Below are 8304 nucleotides of genomic sequence, written 5' to 3' on the forward strand. Positions count from 1 at the left end.
ATTGGGTTTCAAAAATGTTTTTCTTTTATCCCCCTTCAGGTTCAATAAAGAAATTAAAGAACGTTCTTTAATAAAGAGACAACTATAAAGATATTCTGTGTTCTTTACCGCGAAGAAGGTGCTCTTGGCACCACTTGCTTTGTAACTAGAGAAAGAAAGATTTGGTAGTCTTAAGATACACAAGATTCTCAAAGACACATGTAAAGCAGCAACTTTTATTATTAGTGATGGGAATATTTAGGATGGAAATAAATATGGATTTAGTTTAGAGGTATGAAAACACTGTTTTTAATGTGTTTATTTGTTCCATACAGAGATAATACCTCTAGAATACAACTAAATCCTCTAAATCTCTAAAAGAATGAGAAGATAAAACCAAGAAAAGAATATGCATTTTTATTATATATTGTTTTTTGTGTAGTTACAAGTTTTAATAGACTTGAAATATAACAATGAAACAATATGTCTTTTGATGAAAAAATTACACTTTAAATTAAATTGAATAGCTGCTATTTAGTTTTATCTCAATAATTACAAATGTTATAATTAATTATAAAAATTAATTCAATGATGAATTAATATCACTAACATATTAAGTTTCAAGTGTCCAAGTGTCAAGTGTCATCTTTTGATATTATAAATATTCATATAATAGCATTAGGAAGGTCACTAGGAGAGTCTTTCCACTGTGAGTTTATGTTTTAACATTAACAATAAATAACATCAACAATGCATGACATTACTCGAGTAATCATTGAGATAATTATGAAGGTTTATGTTCCCTAGCCATCCCTGTTCGAAATTGATCCAAGCATCTATGTATTGGCCTTTACACAACATTTTCATATATATAAGGCTCTAATGTTATAGCAACACTTTCCTTTTAAAGTCAATATGACTGTTAATGAAACAGTATGATTGTTGATAAAAAAATTACACTTTAAATTAAACTAAATAGCTACTATTCAGTTTTATCTCAACAGTCACAAATGTCATAATTAATTATGAAAATTAATTCAAGGATGAATTAATCTCACTGACATATTAAGTTCCAAATGCCAAGTGTCAAGTGCCAAATGCCATCTTTTGATATTATAAATATCCATATAATAGCATTAGGAAGCCCACTAAGAGAATCCTTCCACCATGACTTAATTTACTACATATTAGAAGCCCACACTTATAAATATTAAGAATGAATGTTTCTTTTCAATATGGGATAAACATCTTTTCTTTCTTTATTTCATTCACAAACTACACCAACAATCCTCCACTAGTTTGTAATTATTGTCTTTTCACTTGATAACATTATGCTTACAATAAGGTATTTTGCAATTTAAACCTTCATTTAATGTTAGAACTTGAATCCTACTAAAGTTATTAGTGTCCACAGATTAAACCAAAACTTTTGTTGTAGAATAAAAAATACTACACACGTAATACTATCCAAACTCTTAAAGAGGTTTACAACTGTTTAACATTATTATGACCATATGCTGAAATTTTATTTTCATGAATATTTACAAGAAAAAACCCTAACTCTTGTCAAAAGCAATACCACTTCTATATTCATATATGTGGAATTATACATGTCTTTATTACATTAAACATGAACTTTAAATTACATTAAGACCCTACATTCATCCTCTTTTACGTAAAAAAAAAACACAATGAATACTATCATAATAAGGTCTAAAATTAATTATCAGTGTCCAACAAAAACTGAATAGTTACTTGTTTTTACCCATTAAACTTAGAGATAAGCTTCTTGTTGATCCGAACTTGGGTTCCTATTACCGTTAATAATGAGTTTCAACCTCATTCCATTAGTTGTTTTTTGTACTATGTCTCTAGATAGTCGTTTTGTGAGCGGATCCGCTAAATTATTCATAAACTTTACATAGACAATGGTGATTACCCTATTTGTAATCAACTCTCAAATACATTCATGTCGAATGCTTATATGTCTTGACTTACCATTGTAAATATTACTATAAGCTCGAGACATAGTTGTTTCACTATCGCAGTATAAAAAAATTAACTAATATAGGTTGTGGCCACAACTTAATATCAGACAACATATTTCTTAGTCATTCTACTTTTTTTATCTGTAGCAGCCATAACAATAAATTTTGATTCCATGGTAAAATAAGATATGCACGTTTGTTTCTTAGGTGCCCAAGATATTACACCTCCTCCAAGTGAGAAAATCCATTCTAATGTGGACTTATTATCACTTGAACTAGTCATCTAACTTGCATTACTATATCCTTCCATCACAGCTAGAAAATCAGAATAAAACAAGCCCAAATCGATTGTTCTTTTTAGGTAATCAAAGATTCATGCAATAGCCTTCCAATGATTTGTATTCAGCTTGCTTGTATATCTTGATAACTTATATATAACAAAAGCTATATCTAGTCTTGTACAATGCATATCATACATAAAACTTCCAATGACACTAGCATATTCTAGTTGTGCTACCGCTTTATCACAATAATCATTTAACTTTATGTTATAGTCAAATAGGATATTAGCTTCCTATATATTGAGATGCTTAAACTTATCAAGCATTTTCTTAATATAATGTGACTGATCAAATGCATAACTACTATTATGTTTCTTAACTTTGATACCTAAAATTATATATAATTCACTAAGATCTTTCATTTTAAATTTAAAAGTGAGATACCTTTGCTAAATATTAACATGTCATCTACATAAAAACAAACAATCACACCAAAATCTTTTGTAAATTTGGAATACATACACTTATCAACACCATTATAATGAAAACCATTCAACAAAATTACTTTATCAAACTTTTCATGTCATTGTTTCGGAGCTTGTTTTAAACCATATAAAGACTTTACCAATTTACAGACTTTTTCTTCATTTCCAGGAAGTATAAAACCCTCAGGTTGCTTCATGTACACTTTCTCTTTTAAATCTCCATTTAGAAAAGTTGTCTTTCCATCCATTTGATGAACATATAATTTATAAATTGATGGTAACGCAAATAAAACTCTATTTGATGTCATTCTTGCCACCAGAGAATAAGTGTCAAAATAATCAACACCCTCCTTTTGAGTAAAATCTTTGACAACTAATCTTGCCTTGAAGGTTTGTATAAAACCATCAATATTGTATTTTCTTCTAAACACCTACTTACATCCTATTGGCTTAGAATCTGGAGGTAAATCTACTAGGACCTAGGTATTGTTAGACAATATTGAATACATTTCATCATTTACCGCTTCTTTAAAAACAAGCAACATCCCTAGAAGACATAACTTAATGGAATGTCTTTGGATTATCTTCAATAGTTAAAATCATAGGTAAGGGTGTTCACGGTTCGGTTCGGTTCGCTTTAGACTACAAAAACCAACCAAACCGGGTTATATTAATTTTGTGAAATATTAACTGAACCGGACCGAAATCCGATTCAAACCGAACTAGTTCGGTTTGGTTATATCCTGTTTTTTTAGCAAAAACCAGGAAACCGAATCCCTTCATAGATCAAACACTAATTTTTCCTTGTTCGGTTCGGTTAAATCCGGTTTTTTTAGCAAAAACCAGGAAACCGAATCCCTTCACAGATCAAACACTAATTTTTCCTTGTTTGGAATTTTATATTTCGTGCTATTACAATCTTGAGTTGACAAGCGAGGAACAATGTAATTTAGCTAACCATTCAGAGGATTTTGTAATAGATCCATCTTTGTTGCAGTAAACAACAAAAGCTATAAATTCACCTTTGGTCATTAATCATTGTTTCATGTTGATATGCCTTGGATCCCTGGACAAACACCAAGTACTGGGTCAAAAATTACCTTGTTGTCTTTTCTCTAAAGAAGCCGTCTCCGCAGAAGTAAAGAAGGCTTGTGCAAAAGTAAAGAGATGAGAAGTTAGGGAGATAAAGAGGTACGTTTGTGTTTGGCTAGAATCTAGATAATGTGAGACTTTTGAGATGGAGACAAACGCAAAGGCAAAGCAATTGAAATTTGAAAGGGAAAGGAAGATTGAGATAAATATTCTCAGGCGTCAAGGCAACGACTTTTAGGGTTAGGTTTCAGTATTTAACTATTTATACCCCTCTTAATTTGTATAGCTTTGGTTTTTTAGTTGGTCCAGTCCGGTTTGCCGGTTTCAGTTAAAACCAAAATCGAACCAGACCTGTTAAAATTTATGATTTTGAAAATCGGTTTAATCGGTTTTTTATCTCGATTTGGTTTTTTCGGTTAATTTTTCTTCGATTTTCTCGGTTTTCTAGGTTGATCGGTTTTTTTGAACACCCTTAATCATAGGTGTCATTTTCAATATTGTATTTCTATCACTTTCCATAATTAATTATGAAAATTAATTCAATAATGAATTAATTTTACTGACATATTAAGTGTCAATTAGGAGAGTCCTTCGACCATGAGTTAATTTACTACATGATAGAAACTCATACTTATAAACATTAGAAGAAAGTGTTTTTTTTTCAATGTGAAATAGATTTTTTTTTTATTTACAAACTACACCAACAATGCTTGACATTACTCAAATAATCGTTGAGATAATGTCGAAGGTTTTTGTTCCCTAGCCGTCCCCATCCAAAATTGATCCAAGCATCCATGTATTGGCCTTTGCGCAACATTTTCATATATATATATATACACTCTGATGTTGCAGCAACACTTTCTTTTTAAGGGGAAATTGCCGGATTGATTCTTGAAATGAAGGAGAAGTGGAACTAAATAACACATATGAAATGAAAAGATACTCTTCATGTTATAAGATTAAATCAACAAATAGCTGCAGCCATCACCAGGTTTTTGCTGCGAATTGATAGAACTTCTTTTGAAAAGGATCAAGAAATTGTGGGACACTGTCAAAAGTTTTTGCTTGGAGAGTTCGTTCGGTCTTCGGTCCAAGCTGCAGGCTAGCAGCAACTTTTGAAACCCAGAATTCGAAGTTTGAAACTGGGATATGCGACACATCTGGCACTGTTTTCTCCCATTCACACGCACATGATGGATCGCACTCTGTCGATTGTCATCTTTATTCGTTTCTTTTTGAAAAAAGGATTCTGAAGCCTGATCTTCTTTTCTATGATTGGAGCAATGATATAATTTAGGGTAATGATGCCCTGATACGCACTTCTGACAGATTCTTTTGGCACAAACGCATAAGTACACTTTGATCCTAAGCTCTTATAATTATGCAAACAAGTCCTTTAATTAGAGAAGAAGTCTTACAATTTTCTTAGTAGGTTTTTGCCTATGCAACCTTCAAAGAATTTGAATAGGTTAATTATGAAACTTATCAGTAGAAAATTTGAATTATTTATAAAGAAAAATTTAAAATCTAATTTTTTTTTCAAACCATTTCTATGAATTGGATCAATATTTTTGTTAAGAAATTGTTATAAGAAATTTGTATTATTTTGTAAAAAAAACATAATTTTAGAAGAATTTCAAAATCTAGAACCAATTTTAACTATTATTTGTCGTATAAGAACAGGTGTGAGAAAAAATTTGGCATGTGGGGACTAAAGTGAACTTATTTATGAGGAATGAAAAGCCTCCATCACATCAAGGGCCTATTTTTCGTAAACGTTGATCATGGAGTGATTAAAATAAGAAAAAAAACATTTACTAAAATTAAAGTTATTGAAATGGGGAAGAACATGAGAAGCATTTGGGGATTTTTAGACTATGGGATGAAGGCTTATGATCTTATTATTTTAAGGAAAAAGAAAACTGATAAGTTATTATGATTATTTTTGTATTGATAAGTTTGGCTAACATTTTATTATTAGTTTTTATTGGATTTGTTTCAAGTTCACCTTCATTATCTTTTTCTCACCATTATTACTCATGAAATTACATTGCGCTTTAAATCTAATTTATTTAATTTCATGATGATTAAAATAGATATTCATAGGATAGTTAATAATTTAAATTCAAATATATAGTTAGAATTTATTTTTATATTCATGTATTTATTTTTATTTTAATAAAAACATGTCTTTTTTTATTAATAATAAGGTTTTTTTAATAAAAGCTAAGGATAATAAAAATAAATATTTTTAAAAACTTCTAATGATTTGAATTAGGGATAAAAATATGTTTATTTAACCAAAACTTCCTTTTCTTATTAATCCATTTCCTTTTGTTTTGACAAAAAAAAAATTCCTATAAAAATCATTTTTTAAAAAATAAAAACATAACATGATATGAAAACCAAGTTTTAATAACAAAAAAAAACACCATCACTCATGAGAAGAGTTTTAAAAAAATTCTACATGATAGGTTTATATATAATTATTCATAAAGTAATAGTTAATATTATCATAAAAAGTTCTAATCTTATTTATTTGAATTTTATCGTGTAATCAAATGATGTTTTTAAATATCATTTTAAGAATTATATTTAGAGTGAGTTCTATTTAAAAAAAAATGAAAGGCTATTAAAAAAAAGTCTAGGCACACCTAGGCCTGAAAAAGACAAGCCAACACACACCTTGTCTAAAAAACAAACCAGGCATGCATGGTTTTTTAATAAACAAACAAGGTGGCATACATTGTGTTATTAACTAGAATAACTTTTAGTTATTTTTAGTGATTAAAGGTCCAAGTTTGTGAATTTTTTATATCCAATTTTCAATATATTTTCGTCCAAAGACACTGCAATATATAATAACCTTATTTATAAACCCAAAACATTCTTTAATTAGACTAAAAACTCTAAATCAATATGAATAAAAAAAAACTTTTTGGATTCTAATCTACTTTTTTTTTATCGTGGTTAAAGATCAAAACTACATTTATTGAACTCATCTCTCCAAAACAAATCCATTAACATCAAAATTAGTTTTTTTTGTGGTTGAAATGTGGTCAACCCAAAGTTTTCTTTTTTTTTTCTTTTCTGTTAACTTTCTCACTCCTATCTCAATTAAAAATGATTGAAATATGAGAAAAATAAAGTTTAGGATCGAAACATAAACTCTTAATACTACATAAACCAAATAAATGAAAAAAAAAAAAACAAAATTATAGCACAGTGAAATATACCAGCTCCTTTAATTTATTTTGTAACTGCAATACTTTATTACCAGTTGATCACTTTATCCTAAGGAACCTGCTTGTCTTTTGTGGAAATCTTTGAGCATATCTAATCAAGCATCATCCGAGAATTGAAAAATTTTAACTTTAAACTCAACATTCATATATTCTATAAATCAACATTCTCTTGGTTCAATATTTTTGTTTAAGAAAGGGTTGGAGCGGGCTCTTAAAGGGAGGATATATGGAAAAGTGGCTATCTCCTCGATTTGTTTCAATGTAACAAAAATCCTCTGCAACTTTATAAAATAGGAATGGTCCTTCAGGATCAAACATTGGCTTTACCTTTCTTCTCTCTAAATATGGGCTTCATAATGTCTCTGAAGTATCTCTTTAATTTAGAAGTGATCACATATCTAAAACCAGGGGGCATGATTAGTTAAGCCATTATATTTTCCTTTTCTTTTACAACTGTTCCTACCATGTCAAAAGAAATCTTAGAGTGTTCACCAAGTAAGGAATCAGGGCAATTTGAGGGAATGCTTGCCTTTTGGCTTGCTGGGCTTTGTTCTATTTTATGTTCATCCCATTTCTTGGTAGATTCTCCTTCTCGTTGCTTGTTGTAATTTCCCTTTGGTGTGGTTCCATGTTAGGCTGTTATGTGTATGGTTTCTTGGTCTGTATGGGTTGCTGTTTTGGGAGTAGTTTATCCTTATATTGGAGCCTTATAATTACTATCTCCTACACATAAAAAAAAAAAAAACCTTTTAATATAATTATTAAAACAAATATCCATGCAATAATGTCTACTGTACAGTTATAAAGAATATATGATTTACATATTGATAATTACAAGGAGCTCCGTACGTATAACGACATTAAAGGTTTAGTTGTTTGATTTTTTTTTCCAAAGAGCTAATTGAAAAATACAATTAGAAATGTTCTAGTAAAAGAGTCCTAGACAATATCATGTTTCTAAATGTGATAAAATTGATTTTTATTTTCCAAGCTAAACTTTAGGTTTGATTTTTCTTGACTTTTCATGCCAATTAGGTCATGAGCACATCTTTGTTGCATCTCTTTCTTTTTTTGCCTTTTGGTTTGGTATAATTAGCATCAATATTGTTAAAATTACGAGTTGACTCGTGAAATTATATGATTTTATAAGTTAATATATGTTTATCATGTTAAATCATCTTAAAAACTTGAAAAGTGATCAAATCAAATTAAATCGTTGAAATTGGTTGAAATC

The sequence above is a fragment of the Populus trichocarpa genome, chromosome 10, assembly GCF_000002775.5.
Source record: "Populus trichocarpa isolate Nisqually-1 chromosome 10, P.trichocarpa_v4.1, whole genome shotgun sequence".
Taxonomy (NCBI): domain Eukaryota; kingdom Viridiplantae; phylum Streptophyta; class Magnoliopsida; order Malpighiales; family Salicaceae; genus Populus; species Populus trichocarpa.